Source organism: Pinus tabuliformis, chromosome 2_2 (genome assembly GCF_031772625.1).
Source record: "Pinus tabuliformis cultivar Carrire ecotype Pingquan chromosome 2_2, CPIR1, whole genome shotgun sequence".
NCBI lineage: Eukaryota > Viridiplantae > Streptophyta > Pinopsida > Pinales > Pinaceae > Pinus > Pinus tabuliformis.
In genome coordinates this window covers 941147598-941171372 of record NC_142300.1, presented here as the reverse complement: position 1 = coordinate 941171372, position 23775 = coordinate 941147598, and positions in this window count along the sequence as shown.

Here is a 23775-nt window from a genome sequence, read left to right as displayed (position 1 = left end):
ATCTTTATCCACCAACAGATCCTCCATCTTGAGTTTCCACAACACAAAATTTTGACCATTGAACTTCTCAATCTCTATCTTTCCACTGCTCGCCATCTTCTTTCACCACCAGAATCGATCTCGTAGATCTCCCATTGAACAGGGTCTACCACAGGCCCAAGCGAAACCCCTCAGCAACAAAGGCGTCCCCTTGAAGCCAAAACAGCTCTGATACCAAATGTAGGTTTTAACCCTGTACAAAAATTATCTGCATACGAATTCTTAAACAAAGAAAATAAACAATGCGAGAGCATAACCCATAAAACACATATGCACAGAGATTTTTCGCTGGATCCCAAAACCAGGACTACCAGCTTGATTTTTCATTATGTTCCTTTCAATGTTACAATACATATTTATACATGCCGAAGCATCCAATACCATGGACCGAAAACCATCGCGTCCAAAAAACATGTGCGAAAATCATGCACAAAACCATAGGTGGGTACGCCCAACCTAACATATGGTCCAAAACCAAAATTTTCTGGGGCGCTGCCCCAGACCCCATAAAGTGGGGTTACGGGTGCCCTTCAAACCCCCTATTAACTACGTGGAAAGAATATAGCACAACCCAACAAACGGTGTGTAGTTTGACTTTTACTTCGTCATAGCGTCGACACAGTTCTTGCACCTCTATCTCTAGTCGTTGTACATTAGGATCCTCCCGCAAGCTCGTCAAGCCCTCAAACGACTATTCAAAAAGTTACGTGTAGACAGATACTGCACTGTCTACCACTGCTATTGCCTCTGTGACAGTGGTTGCACACTACTCCTTTACTTCCAGTGGAGTTGAAGGTTGGGCCTTCAACTGTAAATATGCAATCTATAGGTTCAGCTCTAGCTAAACCTAATCCAACTTTGTGCGAGTGTTGCGCACCCTTGTAGCAAGCTTGTAGACCTTTTCATCTGCCTCAGCATCCTCAAGAATGGCCAATTTGAGGACCATTCAACAGGCTTCCCTCATGGCCTTAATCATGTGCATATTCATGTTAGTAAGGTCCACCATGGAAGTGATGGCGATGTCTCGCTACAGGGCCATTTGCACATTTTTAATCTTCTGCTCATTGATTACCTGCAAAGCGCGTTGTTCGTAGGCCCTTAGCTTCGTGATCACTCCATCCTCTAGTAGGTGGAGCACCTCTCCAAGGAGCATTGCCAAGTTTAACCCCACTCCCTCGAGGGCACTGACAGTGAGCCTATCAGCTTCATTTTATGTGGTCAATGCTCCATCCAGTAGCACTATCACTTGGGAGTCCTTTGCACGCAGCATCTCGGCAGCTTCTGAAGTACTAATAGCGAGGCTAGTGGACATCATGCCAGCCTGCTACCTATAGATCTGTAGCTCATGCAGACCTATCTGGATGGCCCCCAATAATTATTTTGCTGCTACTCGAACTGCTGCAGTACCTCTGCAGTGACATGCCGCACCATGTCTCCAATGTCATTCAAATCTCCCTCTGTGAGGGTGATTGGGTCCAGCAATGCCTTACTGGCCTTGGATTTCTTCCACAGCCCCAATTTTTCTTGTTCTCTTGGAAATTTGATGTGGTACGATGCCGTCTATGGGTCCGCTCCATGCTGCTCTGTTTGCTCGTCTATTTCTTCCTCTGTTATGGGTGAAGGCGACCTCACGCTTTTTTTAGAGTGATGCTCTGTTTCGCCTGTCTGCTTTTCTACCTACTGGGAAGCATCACGCTTTGCCTGAGCCTTGTTCGCAACCTCCTTCTTCCTCTTCTTGGCCAATTATGCCATCTTGAGCTTGGCCTCCTCCTTTTTGTGCTGCATGGCAGACTTGCTTGACCCCGCCACCAAGTCTGAGGCAGTATGCCACTCTACCAGCCAATGATCAAGAACTGCACCAATCACATCTTTCGTCACCAAGTAAGGTAATTCATGCCACATCTACTCAGGGTCCTTCCATGCCCTGATTGATATGCACTAAAATTCTGCTTTAAACTCTGTGTACTCCTATAGTTTTGGAAATAGAGTAGGCGACAATCGTGGTTTGCGATTGATAGCCATGCGTATGTTAATTTCCATCAATATCTAGAAGATCTTGCTATCCTTGATGCGCTGAGCATCCTTGGTCGCCTAGAGCAAAGCATACTTTGTTGCTTCTAATAGGTCTAATGTGACTCAGGGGAATTGACTATCTTCCGACAACTCCCAGGCTACCAGCAAATAGATAGCAAGAACCATGCATAGTGGAAGGTCTTGCTGAACTCCTGTGCCTCGTGATAGTTTACAAGGAATTCATTGCAGAGATAGTGCACCCAATTAAACTAGACTCCTTCAACACATTGGGCTACAAGAGCAATGGCGGGTGCCGACACTTCATCTGTGTGATACTTCTGCATAACTTTTCTTGCCAGGATCTACGTGGCCACCTTGACCACAGGATCGCAGATTCTTGAGATGGCATAGCCTCATGGCTTCTTTACGAGCTTGAATTTCTCCTTCATGGTCCCCGCAAGGGCTTGCTCATCGTCTTTTCTGCCAAACATCATGGCCAAATTCTCCCCTGAAGAGGGAAGCCATGTGATCCTATGGATCAACCTGTCGATGATGAGTATCGGCTCCTCGAGCCATAAACACCCATCGTGCACCAAGAATAGCAACTGCTTGACGACCAATACTGTAATGGGTGTGCGATTGTAGTGTGGTACCCATAGCAAGTTGAGCAGACCTACCTTGTCTACTCCCCCGAGCCACTTCTGTGGCTCCAATGCAGTCATGTCAGTTGTTGACTGAACAACGCGGTGCATGAGCTGCTCTGTCGCCAAGTGCAGAAACTTTTCATGGTTAGCTAAGTTCCAATCTTCCAGTTTCAACAGTGAAACCCGCCCCAAGCATGACCCTTCAAAGACAATCTCCTCCAGCAGCAGAGGTATGTGCAAGGTGACCTTGCTTTTGTCAATGTCCTTTGGCACCTTGGTATTGCCCTTGCACGGAGGGATGTACTCGGGCAACTTAGTGATAAGGTCAAAACCGTCGACTTCAACTTCCTCCACTTCCACCCCCAAATCCTCATCATCCATCAGGATGTCCTCAATTTCTTCCTCCTCCGGCTCCAAGTTAATGTTTTTTCCCTTTTCCTATGTGATGGCCTTCTCCTTCTGTGGGTTTCTTCTAGGCGATGCACGCATCGGTATTGTAGCCTGTTTTCCCTTCTTATCCTTCGCGCTCTCCTTGGTTAGGGAAGGTGATGAGAGCTAGTATTGCAGTAAGGATATTGCAACTCCTAGGCTACCAATTTTACTTATCAACCCGGGGTTCATACAAACTTGGAGGTGATAGTGCTATATGCACAAGTAAAAGTGAAGGTCCTACCTATTGTCATTGTTCATCTAGTGAGAGACCCTGAGGGTTCCAAGACAGACTTCTATAGAGTTAGAAGAAGCTTGATTCTTTGATGGAAGAAGAAAAAATCTACTCTAAGAGAGCTACTCTACTACAGTAATGAAGAAAACAACAAGTAATTCTAAATCACACCATATCTTAATTAACCATTTAAAAAGCTATGCTAAGAAGATTTTCTAAATCAAAACTAAACAAATGCTACTATCTAAGCTACAAAAGTAAAGAGCATCAAACCATACTAGTGTGTAAGCAAACAGAACTAAACTAAATCTATTTTCACCTTTTTGCTTTTTTAGGAAAAATCAAGTATGCAAATTAATTGTTCTTGTGGATGTGACAAGTGAATGAAAAGTGATGGAGGATGGCTAGAAGGTTTATGGAGTGGATGGATGGTGTGGAAGGGTCCTAGGAGGCTTTTTGTGACTTCCTAGAGGTTTCCCATCAATTCGGCCTCAAAACAGGTTGTTTCAAGAAAACCTACAGGATGTACTAGAAACCTACAGGATCATGTTTCCCATCAATTCAGCCTCAAAACAGGCTATTTTAGGAAAACCTACAGGATGTACTAGAAACCTACAGGATGATCCTATAGGAATTACAGGAAACCTACAGGATATAGCTGAGAGCTAATTGTGAGGTGTTGGGAAGCTTGGAAAATGTGTATGGTGAATGGAATGGGGTGTTGTAAGGTCTAGGGGCACTTAGGAGTCAATACCCAAGATAAGAGATGGCTAGATTCACTCAATGTAACTAGGGAAATTTCAATGAAAAATGATAAAAAAAAAATAGTGAGGGTGATGGTGGAACAAGAGATGGCTAAGGTGGATGAAGTGGAAGGTGGCTTCTAGTGATCAAGTCTGGGTCTCCTCCTGAAGTACCTACTTTTCTTAAAACATGTATGTCTTCCAAGAACTATGCAACAAGATACATTTTCATAAAATAGAAAAGCATGAACCAATTACCTATATTATGCATGAATAAAGTTGTTGAAGGGAATAAAAGCATGAATGATATCTTATTGCAGAAATGGAGATGGAAAAAGATGACAATGAAATATTCCTTGTAACCATGAACCAAATATTGAATCAAAGACAACAAACTCCAAAGCTCATGCAAGAACTAGAAATCTGTGTTTTTGGGGCTGCTAAAGAGTCCCTTTCTCAAGTCATGGTCCCAGGGGGAGGAAGTGAGGCCGAGACACCTGCTGAAAACCTTATGGTGATCCTTTTTCTCCTTGCTAACCTAGTACTTGAAAGAAGGCACAAATGGAAGAAAACTATCACACAACCAATCTAATCTACACTGTTGTAATGGAAATGCATCTACGAAGCAAATGAACAATTAAACTATGAATCTATACTAGCATACATGTACAATAAAGAGGAACCTTGGTTGCTTGGGTTGGGCCCTAACCAAAGAGCTTTAGCCCTCTGAGTTAACTCAGTGCTAGCTCAAAATAAAACTCATTCTTATTACCAAAACAATGGATTACATCCAAAACTATCACAAGTCTTGTAGCTCGGAAATAGAGTAGAGGTTTACAATCAAAAATCTGAATCCTACTAAGGTCCTAGGCCTCTCTACTTATACATCTAAAGTCTCCAACAAATTACTTGAAATTAGGGAGGCTCAGCTCCCAAACTAGAGATAAACTGGTGCTTTGTCTTTCACTTTCTCGATTGCCTTTTAGTCCTCATGATTTGCTTGTTTTCACTCTGAGCTGATGGAGGAGTATTCGAATGGAGGGGTAGTAAATGAGGAGGATTTACCTCCTATAATCCCTCTCCCTTGTCCCATTCAAGTTTTGACCATGGTATTTGCCAAAATTCCTTGCTTTTATGCTTTAATCCTGCATTAAATGCACATTAGACCACAAAGAAAAATATCCAACTCTAACTCATCTCATAAACAAAATATAATTGAAAGTATGCAATAAGTTATGAGAATAGTTGGTTTGACTAAGCTAGGAGGTGAATTAAGGCCCATATAATTACCCAATGATGAGGCTAGTCATCACCCCCCTACTGAAAGTGTTGCTCATCCTCTGAGAAACTTAGTCAATATCCATATCCTTCATGGCTCTGGTAGCCTCTCTAACATCCCATGCCTCTATTGTGGTCTCTTCTTCTTGTTCATAGAACCCTGCTTTCTTTTCTACTTCTTCCCACTGCCTCTTTTCTTCTTCTTTTTTTCTCCCTTCTGGCATCCCTAAGAGTAGTGGTGGACTGAGTTTTAGGCCTATCCAATTGACCTTCAACCTTTGCATAGATTTCTTATACATAGGTGTCTTGTTGAGTGCCTCTCTTAACCTTTGAGGGGAGTGATATTCTCTTATCTTCAAGCTATGCGGCAGTGTGTTCCATCTCCTTAGGCAAGCATGTATACTATCATCTCCTAGCAGCCTAAAAATGTCCTCAAGGTGTGAAATTGCTTGCTCTTAGGCAACAAGATATCTAGGTTCCAGCTGAGGATCATTTGCAATCAAATTATGGGTACTAATGAGGGCCATGGGATTTGATTGTTCAATTCTGATCAAAAGAGGTTCAGTCTACTCTCTGGCCAATATTTTTTTCATCTCTGTAGCTCTTGACTCCTAATGGTTCATCCATGAAGCCAAAACCATTAATTGTAGGTCCCCTAGCTTGGCACTAGCATCCCAAACATTCATGTCTGTGAGGGCCATGTTGTGAAAATAGAGCTCAGCCATTTTGGCCCTATCCTCTAGTGTACTTTGATCACAAAGATCAATAAACTACCTGTAGTCCTGAAATGGCATAGTTCCCCTCTGTGCTAGTGTTTTAATTTGAAACTGCATCCATTGTTCTTTGACGAAAACATCATAGGATTTAGCTGGCATTCTACACTAGATTGACTCCAAGGAGAGGCTGGACATACATGCTAGTTGGTTCTCTCTTTCCTACATTTGTAACCTCAGCCATGCATTTTCTCTCTCAAGTTTACTTCTCATTATCGCTTCTCTTTCCCTTAAGCCACTTAGCTCTTTGTCCATTTATTTGAGTTTCTCTTCCATGTCCCCAATGTCTTCCACCCCCTTTGATTTGGAAATCTGCATCCATCGGTGGGTTCTGGCCCTCTCCTTCTCAAGTTCGAAAAACAATGGGATGGAAAATTTTTGAGGTATTACCCTACCTCCTTGAATAAACCAGTAATAGGAATCCAAGTTAGGTTGGGGCTTGGTTCCTTTGTCTCTGGGTCTTCTTCTTTTGTTTCTTACCACTCCCCTACCTTGCTTTCCAATTTCTATGCCTCTTGTAGTTTCAGCAAAGTATCTTGTAGGACTATGTTTGCTTCCTGTAGGTTTTGTTGTGGATCCTGTAGGATTTCCTTACCCTTTGAGGAAGTTGATCTAGTATTAGGCCTCCTTAAATAGGTGATTGGTGACTTAGGGGAAGGCATTTTGTCTCTTTGTGTAGGGGAATCTTAAATCTCAATAGGAATTTTTGTTGATGTTTGTGGCTTCCCTTGTTTTATTCTTGTGCTCTTTCTTGTTCTAAAATATAGTGGGGTTTTCCTCCTTCTTTTTCCTTTTTGCTTGACTAGGGTGATGAGAGCAGTGAGGGCAGTTGCTACCTCTCTCTCAGTGGCCTTTGGAGATGCCCTAGGTGACTCCTCCTTGTGTTCTTTCCCCTCTATTTCAATGCATTCTTCCTCTATGTATTTCTTGTCTTCTTCCTCTTGTGGATCTTCATCATCTCTATTAGTTTCTTCCTTAGTTTCCTCCTATGTTTCATCATCATCCTCCTTCTCTTCTCCCTCTTCTTCTTCTGCTTCATCATGTTCCTCTATGTCATCTTCTTCTTCATCCATCTCATCCTTATCTTTCTTTGTATCTTCCTCTTCCTATTTTGCCTCCTCTTCACTGATAGTAGGACTAACATCATAAGTGAGGGTTTTGATGTCATCCTCTGCTGGAAAGTCTCTGAAGGTTGACCATGTTATAGGGATTCTGAGGTTTTGGAGGGCATATTCAATGAGGATCCTAAACAACCCATGGTGAGACAATTGTTGGGAATGCCCTTCCTTCACTTTGTTGCTGGAGTCTATGACTGATTGCAGCAAGAAATATGGTATGTTGAGTCTTTGGTGTACTGGTGTTTCTACCCTAAATATTAATTCTTCAAGGATCCTAAAATTATAGCCATAAACAACATTATATCTACCATCACATGAGATATATTTCATGAGTTGGTAGCCTAGCTCACTCCATGGCTATGGCAGACTGTCCCTCCTTACTCCATTTTTGTCCTTAGTGGGTTCTTCACCTTCTGAAAAGTTGTAATCCTTAGCTTTTGACTACATGATGCATATGAGTGAGTGAGCAGGATACTTACCTGTGTTTGTGATGCCATGCTGCAGTTGTCGAAGAACAGAGGTGCTACGTTGTTTATTTGTTGCATGCTATTCTTCCTCCTCCTCTTGTTGTTTGCTAATGGTTTCTTTGCTTTTGCAGGTATTTGTGGTTGAAGATCTGATGCTCCTACTGTTGTGGAGCTCCTGGATCATCCTAGTGAAGACTTGTTGTTGGTGTGATTGGAATTCTATGGGATAGGCTGCTACAGGATGTCCTGTAGCTTCTTCTCCCTCAGAATTCTTTAATCATGTTGCTGGCTAGGGATGTGAGGATAGTGTAATGAATGGAGAGAAGGAGTAGAAGCATGTAGAGAAAAGGATACTCAGGTAATGCTCTTACTCCTCTCTATTTTCCTTCTTCTTTTTTTTAAGACTGGTAGAAACTATTGAAACTAATTTCTTATTTTGAATGGTGAGTGCAAGGATGATGATGGTGGACAAGGTGAGGTGTTAGATCATGCATAGGGTGAATTTTAGGGACCTAACAAACCTATCATGTGCCCTTGGATTGCTTCCTGTAGGTTTTCCGGGTCACTGTAATTCCTACAGGATCATCCTGTAGGTTTTCAGGGGATCTTGTAGGAATACATGGGAACTTGTAAAAACCACAGACTTCACATAAATTGAAGCAATGGAGTGGGAAAATGATAGAAATGATGGAGGGATTCATGGTAAGGAGTGGAGGAGATGAATATGTGTGAGGCAGGGTTCCCTTTGGATCCTCTTTTGCTCCTTGTTTTCCTTTCTCGCTCACCTGCAAATGACAATTATATATTTTTCTTTATTTCTTTCTTTATTTTTTTTTAAAAACAACTAGGCCACCTTAGAGAGGTTTTCACCCTAGTTGTTTGCCTTGGGCACCTCAAGGGAGGTTTTCACCCAGGGATCTTCTTATTTTTCTTGTCTTTTTTCTCTTTTTTTTTCTTTTTTTCTTCATCATTGGGCCGCCTCATGAGGTTTTCAACCCAAAGATGGGACTCAAGCACCTCATGGAGGTTTTCACCTGAGTCCTTATTCTTTTTTCTCTTTTTTCTTTTTCAGTGACTTGATGAGGGAGGAGCTGGAACTTGCTCCACCATCATCACTGTTTTATTGATATTATCAATGAACTCTTGTTTTGATAAAGGTCTCTTGTACATTTTCAATTGGTGCCCATTAACAAGCAAAGGAATGGCTTCTTCATCTATGGTTTTGATTTGCACTAAACCATTACCATGGCATCTTTCCACAAAGCAATACTGTCCTTAATTTTCCATTGAAGTATTTATACCTAGAATCATATAACAATTCCCAATCACCCTCCTGAAATTGCTTCTCCTTAATATGTTTATCATGCCAGATCTTCCTCTGAAGTTGAACTATCTCTATATGTAGGAGGGCCTGCATTTTGAATTCATCCAAGCCATTCAATTGGAACAATCTCTCTTTTTGTGCATTGATAAGATCCAAATGTAATTGGGCTACCATCCTTAATGTGTTATATTCAAAATCAATGGACAGCAAGGCCTTTTTTCCAAAGACCATCTCATAGGGTGTAAATCCAGTGGTGGTCTTCCATGTGGTATTATAGGCCTAGGTGGCCTCAACTAGTATTTCTGCCCAATCCTTCCTACTACTACTCACTACCTTGGTTAAGATGCCCTCCAGTGCCTTGTTGGTCACCTCCACTTGCCCATTAGCTTGTGGGTGATAGGGAGTGGAGGTCCTATGCTTGATTTTGTGATGGCTGAGCAGGTCTTCAATCATGTTGGAGGTAAACTGGTTGCCTTGGTTTGTGAATAGCTCTCTAACATACCCAAATTTGTAGAATACATTCTCCCGTAGGAACTCAGCCACCTTCTCTTTTGTTGTTGCCTTTATTGCCTTGGTTTCAACCCACTTAGTCAAATAATCAGTGCACACAATAATGTACTATTTTTTCTTTGAAGGAGGGTTGATAGGCCCAATGAAGTCCATGCCCCACTTGTCAAATGGCTTGAAAGTCACTTGAGGCTGCAGGGGAATTTCATTTCTTGGTGTAGCCCTTCCCATCCTCTGGCACCGATCACACTGACTAGTGTACTTTTTCACATTTTGATGAAGAGTGGGCCAATAATAGCCTACTTGTAGCACTTTGAATGTTGTCCTCTTTGCTGCAAAATGACCTTCATAAGGCCCATCATGACAGGTCAGAAAGATGTCAAAGACTTACTCTTCCCTGACACACCTTCTCAAGATTTGATCTAGGCCAAGTTTGAAAATATTGCCCCCAATCCAAGTTAAGGGGGTGCTTTTCCTAACTATCTTGCTCTTTTCTTTGGAGGGCAAGTTTGGTGAGAACTGTTCTTATACCAAATAGTTTGCTATATCAACAAACGATGGAGAGAGAACTGAAATAGCAAACAAATGCTCATCTAGTAATTGGTCATCTTCCATTCCTTCTTCACCTGCAGGCACATTTACCCTAGATAAAAAGTCTACAAAAACATTTTCTGTACCAGGCTTATCAGCAATGGTTAGATCAAACTACTGTAATAAAAGAAACCATCTTATAATTCAAGCATTCACATCTAGTTTGTTCATTAAATATTTGATTGTAGCATGGTCAATATGCACAAATGTTTGATAGCCTATAATGTAATGCCTAAATTTGTTTAATGAATGCAAAATAGCTAGGAGTTCCTTTTTGGTCACTGTATAATTTAACTCAACCTTTGACAAGTTATTACTAATAAATAGATGGCATAAGGCAGTTTTTCCTCTACCTGACCTAGGGTTGCTCCTATGGCTTTGTGTGAGCCATCAGCATGAATATGAAAGGGAAGGGCCCAGTTTGGGCCTTGAAGAATTGTTGCAGTGGTTAACTTACACTTTAGAATGTCTAAAGCCTCTTGACAACTTTTTGACCATATAAACTCAGAATCTTTGGTCAACAACCCAAATAAAAGAGAGGCCAATTTGTTGAATTCCTTTATGAACCTTCGGTAGTATCCATATATCCCTAAGAAAATTATGACATCTCTCTACTTTTGAGGAGGTGGGACCCTTTGGATGATGGCTATTTTGTTCGGGTCCACCTGCACTCCTTGTTGAGATATTGAATGATCTAGCACGATCCCTTCAGTCATTAAGAATTCACATTTCTCATGACTAAGAGACAAGTTCATTACAATGCATTTGTGCATTACTTTGCCTAGGTTAGTCAGGGCTTCCTGAAAATCACAGCCATAAGGTGTAAAATCATCCATATAAATTTCCACCGCATCATGGACTAATTCGGCAAAAATACTCAAGACTACTCTCTAGAAAGTGGCAGGAGCAATGCATAGGCCAAATGGAAGGACCCTATAAGAAAAAGTACCCCAAGGACAGGTGAATGTGGTCTTATCCTGGTCTTCTGGAAAGATTTGGATTTGGTTGTACCCATTTAATCCATCTAGGAAAGAAAAAAACTTTTTCCCTACCAGGCCGTCTAGCACTTGGTCAAGGAATGGTAGAGGAAAATGATCCTTCTTTGTGGCTTTGTTCAACTCCCTGTAATCGACACAAATCCTCCATTTACCATTTTTCTTGGGAACTAACACTAAAGGGGAGACCCACTCACTGTCGGAGATAGGGTAAATGAATCATGCATCTAACAGTTTTTGCAGTTCTTCTTTGACCATATCTTTAAGAGCTAGATTCATTCTCTCTTGTGTTTCCAGACTAGCTAGCAACATTCTTTAATGTATATGTGGTGGGTACACGCTGAGGGGTGTACTCCCTTCATTTCCTTGTAACTCCAAGTGAAGGATTCTAGGTTTTCCCTTTAACATGTTGCATAGCTTCTCCTCTTTGATAACAGAAAGAGAGGGATTAATTTTCAAGATTTTCTCTAGGACGAATTCTATGGTTTTGACATGGAGTGGTTTGGAATCAGCCAAGAATAATTAAATTGGATGATTGTTCTGGGTTTCCCTTACTTCTTCTTCTAATGGTAATGAACCAGGAGTTAGACTTTGGAGCAGGTGTTCAATCAATTGATCCTCATCTTGTTGTCCTCCTCCCATGGTCACTTCTAAAGCATAAAGTTGGGTAGAATAAACCTCATCTTCTTCCTCCTCCTCCAACCATAAAGGTAAATCATTATCCAGAGACGGTTGAGTAGGAGGGTATAGGACTAACTACTTGGACATATGCCCATTCTTGATGGTCATATTCCCAACTCTGTAGCTGATGCAAGCATCGGTTGTGGCCAACCATGGCCCCCCAAGGATGAGAGGATAACTAGTAACCTTAGCCTTAGGCTGGAGAACTAGAAAATCTGCAGGTTACTCCCAGGAGTCAATGGAGACCATCACATCCTCCACAATTCCCTCAGTGGTTATTGTGGAATGATCTGCAAGTTGCAAAATTGTTGTGGTCTTCCTCAATGACCCTTGGAGGTTGAGCTTTAGCATGGTTTCCTTGGTCATCACATTAATGGCAACCCCAAGATCGATCAGAGTGTGTGGGACAATGGTGCCATTGATATGCACATCTACTATAGGTCTTCCAGTTTCACCCTTGATGGATGAGTTGGAAGATGATGTACTGGCCATAGGTTCACTACCCCTACCCTTTTTCCTAGCTTCCCTATAATGGTTTCTAAAGACATTCTTGATATCCTCATAGGGTAATTGGTAGATATCTCCTCCTGCTAATAAGTGTAAGGTATCCAAAAGGTCTTCTCTTACTCCCTTGAGTAGGACCAGCTTTAGTGACTCAAGGTCAAGTGAGCACCTAGCCCTTTTGTAACTGAGCTAGAATATTTCTTCGTAGTCTTCTAAGGATTCATCCTGGCCTATGGTCATCCTAAAATTTTCTTCTTTAGTATCCTTTGACCTAAATTAGTCCCGATATTTGTTGTTAAAGGCTTGCTACATCTGAGCCCAAGTTGTGATGCTATCTCCAGGTAAGCCCATGAACTAGCGCAATGCTGCATCCTTGAGGGTAGATGGAAATAGTTTTAACTTTTGCTCATCATCTGTATAGTCATAGGTTCGGCATATAACAACAAACTCAAATAGGAAAGTGTCGAGGTCCTCTGTGGTTAGGCCATGGAAATGAGGTAGGGCAGAGGGGCTTATATTTTTCATCTTAGTGTCCCCGTTGGTTTCCCTGATGGGGAAGGCACCCTCAACTCTCTCTCTATTCCCTCTGTCATTTCAGTTTTCAGCCATTGGTTCAGTAGGAATGGGTTCCTCTTATTCTTCTTCCCCTATAGGTTCTTCAAATATGTCAGGATGCTCACCTAAAGGTTCCTCCAGTTCACAGCCACTGAAGAAGAGAGAAGGTTGGTTATTGGACGCAGTGGGGGTATTTGGCAAAACTTTCCCTAAGTTGTCCCTATTCGTAGGAGGCATGAAAGAAAATGTTTTTGGGTTGGTTTTGTCAATTATTTTTAAACTCGAAAGTAATTTTCTGAAATGAAATTGTTGATTGAATGAAAATCACTAACAGAATGAAAAATCTACTCACTGAATTGAAATCCTACTTGCAAACTAGAAAGCAAAGTAGATAATGAAAAATAAAAGAAAGGAAGCAACTAGATTACTTGCAGAAACGAACTAATAGCAAAATATTGAAGACAATAAATAAAAGAAAAGAAAGAAGTAACCAAATTCTACTCAGACACCTCCTCGGCAACGGCACCAAAAAGTTATGAGCGCCAGTATTACAGCAAGGATGTTGCAACTCTTGGGCTACTAGCTTTACTTATCAACCCAGGGTTCGTACAAACTTGGAGGTGACAGTGCAATATGCACAAGTAAAAGTGAAGGTCATGCTTGTTGTCAGTATTCGTCCGGTGAGAGACCCTAGGGGTTCCAAGCTAGACTTCTATAGAGTCAGAAGAAACTTGATTATTTGATTGAAGAAGAGAAAATCTACTCTAAGAGAGCTACTCTACTGCAATAATGAAGACAACAACATGTGATGCTAAATCACACCATATATTAATTAACCATTTAAACAACTATGCTAAGCAGAATTTCTAAATCAACATTAAAAAAATGCTACTATCTAAGCTACAGGAGTTAAGAGCATCAAACCATACTAGTGTGTAAGAAAAAAAATCTAAGCTAAATCTATTTTCACTTTTTTGTTTTCTTAGGCAAAATCAAGTATGCAAATTAATTGTTCTTGTGGATGTGATAGGTGAATGAAAGGTGATGGAGGATGGCTGGAAGGTTTATGGAGTGGTTGGATGGTGTGCAAGGGTCCTAGGAGGATTTGTGTGACTTCCTAGAGGTTTCCCAACAATTCGGCCTCAAAATAGGTCATTTCAGTAAAACCTATAGGATGTACTAGAAACCTACAAGATGATCCTGTAAGAATTACAGGAAACCTACAAGATACAACCAAGAGATAATTGTGAGGTGTTGAAGGTGTTGGGAAGCTTGGAAAAGGTGTATGATGAATGGAATGGGTTGTTAGAAGGTCTAGGAGCACTCAGGAGTCAATACCCAAGATAAGAGATGGTTAGATTCGCTCAATGTAACTAGGGGAATTTCAATGAAAAATGATAAAAAAAAACTAGTGAGGGTGATGGTGGAATAAGAAATGGCTAAGGTGGATGAAGTGGAAGGTGGTTGTTGGTGATGAATTCTGAGTCTCCTCTTGAATTACCTGATTTTCTTAAAACATGTGTGTCTTCCGAGAACTATTCAACAAGATATATTTTCATAAACTATAAAAGCATGAATCAATTGTCTATATTATGCATGAAGAAAGTTGCTGAAGGGAATGAAAGCATGAGTGATATCTTATTGCAGAAATGGAGATGGAAAAACATGACAATGAAATTTCCCTTGCAATCATGAACCAAATACTGAATCAAAGACAACAAACTCCAAAGTTTATGCAAGAACTAGAAATCTATGTTTTTGGGGTTGCTGAAGGGTCCCTTCCTCAAGTCATGGTCCTAGAGGGAGGAAGTGAGGCCGAGACACCTAATAAAAACCTTATGGTGATCCTGTTTCTCCTTGCTAACTTGCTACTTGAAAGAAGGCACAAATGGAAACAAACTATCACCCAACCAATCTAATCTACATTATTGTAATGGAAATGCATCTATGAAGCAAATGAACAATTAAACTATGAATCTATACTAGCATACATGTACATTAAAGAGGAGCCTTGGCTGATAGGGTTGGGCCCTAATCCAAGAGCCTCAACCCTCTGAGTTAACTTAGTACTGGCTCAAAACAAAACTCATTCTTATTACCAAAATATTGGATTACTTCCAAAACTATCACAAGTCTTCTAGCTCGGAAATAGAGTAGAGTTTTACAATCAAAAATCTGAATCCTACTGAGGTCCTAGGCCTCTCTACTTATACATCTGAAGTCTCCAAAAACTTCCTTGAAATTAGGGAGGCTCGGCTCCCAAACTCGAGATAGACTGGTGCTTTGTCTTTCACTTGCTCAGTTGCCTTCTTGTCCTCATGATTTTGGTTGTTTGCACTTCGACCTGATGGATGAATATTTGAATGGAGGGATAGTAAATGAGGAGGATTTACCTCCTATAATCCCTCTCCCTTGTCCCATTCGAGTTTTGATCATGGTCTTTGCCAAAATTCCTTACTTTTATCCTTTAATCCTGCATTAAATGCACATTAGACCACAAAGAAAAATATCCAACTCTAACTCATCTCATAAACAAAATATAATCAAAAGTATGCAATAAGTTATGAGAATAGTTGGTTTGACTAAGCTAGGAGGTGAATTAAGGCCCATATAATTACCCAATGATGAGGCTCATCAGCAAGCTTTGGTCTATGCATCTGTGGTGACTTGGGGACTTCAGCTAGTACTTCTGCAACCTCTGGAGCATCTCCCTCTACCTCCCTAACAACCCTCGGCACAGCTTCCTCGATTGTCACTGCTTCAGCACCCATAGCTTCCGACATTGGGATAAAATCACGAATGAAATTTCGGTTGGAATTTAGAAATCGATCAAACATTAGGTAGTAAAGCAATGCTTCGAGGAATGTGCGGATCATGCACATCTAAGAGCTTGCCAACTCAATGTCCAAAATTCCAAGTGTTTTTTGTTGGGCTTCCACCTGTAATTTATAGGCCATTTTGAATTCAAATCCAACTGCTCCCCCCACATTTAGTTCATTAATGCTATTGGCGGCAGATTTCCAAGGATTATACCCATCGATTTTGTCCTAAATGCCAGCCGCCCGCTCCATTTGGCTGCATTCTTATCGTCAAATCATGAAGAGTGACTTTAACAGTCACTCTCTGGGTGACCTGTGCAATTTTTTCATGGGTAGCATAGCTCTCTTCGTGTTGTTGCAAACCCGGTGACACTTCCTCGTTCTACACAATCCTCCAATCGTGCAGCTCCCCAACCCGGGCAGCATAGTTTATAGTCCCACTCCTCCTTTTAGCTGCCTAGAGTGCTAAGACTATTCTACCTTCATATATTTACCTTGTTGGGTCACCGATGTATGGCTTCAATTGGCTGCCATTCACCTTTCCTGAGAAGGGATCTCCGTTCAATTTTAACCAACTTGTTAGAAAATTATATATTACGGAGCAATGGAACACATAAAATATTGCAGAAATATAAACACAGAAAACGCATAAAACAAGAGAGACACAAATATATGTGGTTCACCCAGTTTGGGCTACGTCCACCCCGAATAGCCTATACTTCCTTTCTATTATCCAACAAAATGAAGAGACACAACCTACAGCAATTCTGCTGTAATATCCTCTGTTTTCTCTCACAATATCACATCTCTGTTTCTCGCTCAGATAATACACATCTATATCACAGCCTCAAATAAAATGCCCTCATACAAAGAGAGGGGTTTCCTTCTAGGGAAAAAAACCCTAAAATAAACATAAGTTCTACCGTCATCCGCCTAATGAACGGCCCATATTGACTAGAAATTACTATACTTTTACAAGGAAATTTTACATCTATTTTTGGCTTCGGGGGCACTGCCCCCGAACCCCCGCCGGGGGTCCACTGGCCCCTAGCCCCCTAGCCAAGGGGGATCAGCCCCCCCCGGACCCCCACAGGGGGGACAAGTCCCCTCCGCATGGAGGGGTGTACAAACTTCCTGAGCTATACATCCAGCTGACACAAAAGACCTCTGAACAATCATGCTCCACACACAACAATCTCCCACTTGGAGAATGATTGTGACAACTCTACCGCTGCTTCATTTGTTGGACAATGACTCCTCTTTGGACCTAGCTATTTCTCATCTTCATCTTCATCCTTGAAGACCAATTGAAATTGAACATGTTCTCAGTTTCTCCCTGGTTACAACGTTTGTTAGCATGTCTGCAAGATTCTGGCTAGTGTGTATCTTTTCCAGCTTCAACTCTCCATCTTCCAACATTGATCGTATGAAATGGTACTTGAGCTGTATGTGTTTAGTCCTGGAATGAAATGCTGAGTTCTTTGCAAGATGAATGGAACTTTGGCTATCACTGTATAACGTGCCTATATCATGCTCCTTACCCAATTCACCCATAAACCTTTGTAACCAAATCATTTCTTTACTAGCCTCTGTAGCAGCAACATACTCTGCTTTTGTTGTTGAAAGCACAACAAAACTTTGGATTTTTGAAACCAAACTGACAACTGTTCCACCAACAGTAAATACATATCCTGTAGTGCTCCTCCTATTATCTCTGTCACCTGCCATATCTGCATCAACATATCCCTATAGAGAAATGTTTGAACCACCAAAGCATAATGCTTGATTTGTGGTACATTTCAAATATCTGAGAATCCATTTCACTGCCATCCAATGTTCCTTTCCTGGATTGTTCATGTACTTGCTTACAACTCCCACTACATGTGCAATATCAGGCCTTGTGCAGACCATTGCACACATTAAGCTTCCAACTACTGATACATGTGGAACTTTAGACATATAATCCATGTCTTCTTGGGTCTTTGGGCACATTTCCTTACTAAGTTTGAAATGACTAGCAAAAGGTGTACTAACTAGTTTTGCATTGTGCATATTAAATCTTTTCAACACCTTTTGTATGTACTCATTCTGAGACAATGTTAATTTGCGATTTTTCCTGTCTCTAGTGATTCTCATACCAAGGATTTGTTTTGCAGGTCCCAAATCCTTCATTGCAAATGAATTTGCCAATTTTATTTTGAGCGCATTTATTTCCTACATGTTAGACCCCGCAACAAGCATGTCATCTACATATAATAACAATATAATATAGTTGCCATCATATTGTTTTTCAGATAAACACAATGATCAGAGTGACATCTAGTATAACCTTGTTCAGACATAAACTTGTCAAATTTTAGATACCACTGCCTTGGAGCCTATTTTAAGCCATACAAACTCTTCTTCAACCTGCACACTAGTTTCTCCTTCCCTTTCACCTCATATCCTTGTGGCTGCTGCATATATATCTCTTCCTCCAAATCCCCATGGAGAAAGGTTGTCTTTACATCTAACTGCTCAAGATGCAAATCTTCAGCTACTACTAGACTTAAAATAGTTCTGATTGAAGTCATTTTAACAACAAGAGAAAATATTTCATCAAAATCAATACCTTTCTTCTGTGCAAACCCTTTCACCACAAGTCTAGCTTTGTACCTCTATTTTCCTCCATCTTCTTCCTTCAGCCTGTAAACCCATTTATTCTTCAATGTAGTTTTTCCTTCAGGCAACCTGACTAAGTCCCAAGTCTGGTTATGCATTAAGGATTCCATCTCTTCTTCCATGGCTACCTCCCACTTCTTCCTGTGTTCAACCTGCATTACTTCTTCATAACATTCGGGTTCACTAGAATCATTCAACAATAAATAATATAATGAAGGAGAGTATCGTTCAGGGGGTCTACTTATCCTGGTAGATCTTCTAACACCACTTTCAGGTGTTTGTGGTGCCTATTTTTGTTGTGGTGGTTTTTTTTGTTGTGGTTGTTGATTATTATTATTTTCAGGCACCTTTACCTTTTCATTGATTTCGTCAAGAACTGCATATTCCTTGTTTTCTTTTTCTTGCTTCTTTTCCTGCAACTGATTCTTATACAAGACATTTTCATTGAATATTACATCTCTGCTCCTAATTAACCAAAATCATTAACACCATATCCAATAAAGGTACATTTCTTTGACTTTGCCTCAAGCTTTGTTCTATTTTCTTTATCAATATGGACAAAGGCCTCACAACCAAAAGGCTTTAAAAAGGAGTAGTTTACCTTTTTACCTGTCCATGCTTCCTCTGGAACACCACCATCCAAGGAACTTGAAGGCCCTCTGTTTATTAGATAAACAATAGTATCTACAACATCTGCCCAAAACTGTAAAGGAAATCCTGCATGCAATCTCATGCACCTTGCATGCTCCATGATTGTTTTGTTCATCCTTTCTGACACACCATTTTCTTGTGGTGTTCTTGTAACTGTCTTCTCTCTACGAATTCCATGCTCTGAATAGTACCTATCAAACTCTTTGCTACAATATTCACCTCCATTGTCTAATCTAAGACACTTCAATTTCTTTCCTGTCTCAATCTCAACCAAAGCTTTCCATTTCTTGAAAGTATCAAATACATCAGATTTATTCTTAATACAATAAATCCAAGTTTTTCTAGTTGCATCATCAATAAAGGTAACATAATAATGAGAGTCACCGAGGGATGATAACTGAGCAGGTCTCCATACATCTGTATGCACAAGCTCTAATTTTTCGCTCTTATTTTCTTTCCCAACTCTGAGAAATCTGATTCTCTTCTGTTTTCCATAAATGCAATTCTCACAGAAGTCCAAATCAACATTCTTCAAACCCGACAACAAATTCCTCGAGTGAAGAATCTTCATCCCCTTTTCACTCATGTGTCCGAGCCTATGATGCCATAATGCTGCATCTACTCCTTTGGAAGTTAAAGCATTAACAGAGTTAGAAATACCATTGCATAAATACAATGTACCAACCTTTTCGCCTTTTGCAATTACCAGGGCTCCTTTGGTGACCTTCCAAGCTTTATCTATGAAAGTTGTCACACAACCTTCACCGCCTAACTGCCCTGTTGAAATCATATTTTTCTTTAGATCTGGAACATGCCTTACTTCCTTTAGTAGCCATTGGTTTCCATTCTGCTGTTTCACAAGAACCTTACCCATTCCAACAATTTTACAGGGTTTATCATCACCCAAACAAACTTGTCCAAAATCTCCTTGAACATAGTCATGAAAGTATTTCTTATCAGGTGTGGCATAGAATGAGGCCCCTGAATCTACCACCCAGGAATCAGTAATATTTTTGAAAGAAAGAATCAAAGCATATTGTAACACCTCACCTGCCACATTTGCTTCATGATTGTTTTCTTGTTATGCATCTCCTTCTTTTCCCTTTCGAGATCTACAGTCTTTCTTTAGGTGTCATTTCTTTCCGTATTTCCAGCACACTATCCCCGATCTGGACTTGGATCTGCCTTTCCTTGATTTACTGTGATATTCTGAGCTCTTTCCTCTTTCCATTTTTCTTCCCCTAGACTCTACACTCAAAGCATTACCTGATGTCTCACCGGAGCTTTTCCGTCACATTTCCTCGCTAAGGATAGCACCGAAAACATCATAAAACTTTAAAGTACTAGATCCAAAGACAGAGTTACTAATGGCCATTACTAAACCATTCCAACTTTCTGGAAATGAGCACAAGAATAACAGAGCTCTAACTTCATCTTCAAAGTTTACCCTACAGAACTTAACTGACTTGTAACTGTATTAAAATCATTTAAATAATCTGCAACAGATCCACCTTCTGACATCTTCATATTAAATAATTGTTTCATAAGAAATACCTTGTTTGAGGCTGAGGGTTTTTCATATAGTTTCGACAACACCTGAATCAAACCCTCTGTCGTTGTTTCCTTCGAAATGTTGAAGGCAACTGATGCAGTGAGGCACAACTGTATTGTTCCAAGTGCCTTTCTATCGAGAAGGTTCCATTCTTCATCTGTCATAGCCGTCAGCTTCTTTGTTTTTCCGCTCAATGGTAGGTACAAATCTTTCTGATATAGATAATCTTCCATCTACATCTTCCATAGCGAGAAGTTTTGGCCGTTAAATTTCTCAACCCTAAACTTACCATCTTCTGCCATTGCTCCCACTCGAATGAGGAACCCTTCTTTCCTGCAATTTTATCAGCCAAATAGACCTTCGGCTCTGATACCAGTTGTTAGAAAATTATATATTACGGAGCAATGGAACACATAAAATATTGCAGAAATATAAACACAGAAAATGCATAAAACAAGAGAGACACAGATATACGTGGTTGACCCAGTTTGGGCTACGTCCACCCCGAACAGCCAGTCCTTCCTTTCTATTATCCAGTAAAATGAAGAGACACAACCTACAGCAAATCCGTTGTAATATCCTCTGTTTTCTCTTGCAGTCTCACCTCTCTGTTTCTCGCTCATAGAATACACATCTATATCACGGCCTCAAATACAATGCCCTCATACAAAGAGAGGGGTTTCCTTCTAGGGCAAAAAACCCTAAACTAAACATAAGTTATACCATCATCCACCTAATGAATGGCCCAGATCGACTAGAAATTACTATACTTTTACAAGGCAATTTTACATCTATTTTTGGCTTCGAGGGCGCTGCCCCTGAACCCCCCCCGGGGGTCCACTGGCCCCCGAACCCCCTAGCTGGGGGGGATCGACCCCCCCACACCCCCCCCCCCCCCCCCCCCACGTGGAGGGGTGTACAAACTTCCTGGGTATACATCTAGCTGAAACAAAAGACCCCTGAACAATCATGCTCCACACACAACACAACTAAATTGCTCCACCGTCAGTAATCTCCTTAATGACATAGGGCCCTAGTCAATGCATTCTGAATTTCCCTGGACATTTATCAAACTTGATATCATATAACAAAACCATATCATTTACCTTAAAGGTGCACAACTTAATTTATCGATCAAGCCATGCTTTTTCACATTGCTTTTGGAGCTGTTGGTGAAATCCATCCAAAAATCTTTCTTCCTCAAGCTCAGAAAGTTGTATGAGCCTCTCTTCCAAGGCTCCACGATATTTCATACCCATGAGTGGCACTATGCGTAGACTAGGCACATTGTATTCCATGGGCATCACTACTTCAATGCCATATACGAGCCTAAAGGTCATCTGTCCAGTCAACTTTTTGCATGTTGTTCGATAGGCCCATAGTACGGTGGGTATGTGCAAGTCCCAATCACTTCGTTGAGCATTGTAAACCTTGGTCAGCGCATTTTCCAGTACCTTATTGAATTCTTCTACTGTTTCGTTATCCTGTGGGTGATAAGGCATACTTTTCGGGTGATATACCTAAAATTCCTCCATCAGCGCACTGATTGTTTCGTTCAGAAAGTGTGTACCACGATCACTCATCAAAATATTTGGACACCCAAATTGCGTCAGTACATACTCAAAGAGAAACTTTGCAATGTTCACTCCTGTGTAGTCCTTCATAGGCTATGCCTCCCCCCATTGAGTCAAATACTCAGTCACAGTGATAATGTACCATTCTTCTGTCTTCGTCCCTTGCAGTTGAATGGGTCCCACAAAATCTATCACCCATTTCTCGAAAGGTTGTAATGTCATCTGTGGGTTCAGAGGCAGCTCATCTCTCCGTGATGGCTTGCCAGTCCTTTGACACACATCACACACCTTGTAGTAAGATTTTGAATCCTGATGGAGGGTTCACCACCACAAACTTGAGCATAAAATCTTCTGTGTCGTCACCCTTCCTGCGTGATGCCCTCCAGCGGCACCCCCATGAGCATCCGTGAGGATACTACTCCTTTCAAACTCTGGTACATATTGTCGTAATACTTCATCAAACTCCATTTTGTACAGATGTCCAGTAATGACAAAAAAGTCTACCGCGCACACCACTAACTCCTTTTTCTGCTAGACGGTGTAACCTTCTAGGGTAGTTCCTATCGTTAGGAAGTGTATGATGTCTTCAAAGTGACCATTTGTGACGCGCACTACAAATAGTTGTGTGTCAGGCAATCCTTCCTCCAAATTAGTGGGCTCTTCACCCGTTTCGATGCACGACAGATAGTCTAGTCCTACGTTCAGTTGTCCAAGCTTCACAATAACTTCAAAATCATACTCCTGGAACAATAACAACCACCTACAGATTCTCCCCCATAACACAAGTTTATTGACCAGGTATTTCAATGTAGAATGATCTGTATACATCTTAAAATGTCCACCCAACAAATAGTGTCTAAACTTCTGGAGCGCGTATACCATGGCTAATCCTTCATGCTCAGTGGTGGAATAGTTCTTCTCAGCCTTATATAACCTCCTGCTTGTGAACGCTATAAGATGGTCCAATTCTCCTTTGTCGACCCGTGCTATTACTGCTCCTAGTGCTATACATGACATGTCTACATGTACATGAAAGTCCTTCTTCCAATACAGGAAGACTAGAATCGACGCGGTGAACACTTTTCCTTTCAGCATATCCAAGATTTTCTGACAGTCCTCATTCCAACAAAACGTGACATCCTTTTTCAACAACTTTTCCATAGGCGCGGTGATCTGGGCGTAGCCTTTGATAAACTTCCTAGAGTACCTAGTATGTCCCAAGGTTGTGCAGCTGTTTCACACTCCTCGGCACATCCAAGTTAAGTATCACTGTGATCTTCACAAGATCTACCATCATTCCCTAACTACATACCACCTAGTAAAGTCCCAAAAGGAACATAAAATAGACATTTCTTCAAATTGAGCGTAATTTGGTACCTTTGACAGGTATCGAGCATTAAGTGCAAACTTGCCACATTGCATTTTACCAGCCCAAACATAGTCCATTCATTAAAGTACACCTCTAGAAACTTATGAATGAAGTCTTTGAACGTAGCAATGACTACGTGTGAAAAAATGACAGGTGATTTCTTCAATCCGAAAGGCATTACAGTGTACCGAAAACATACCCATTCAGTCGCAAAGGTCATATTGCTTCTATCTTTAGGCGTGATTTTGATCTA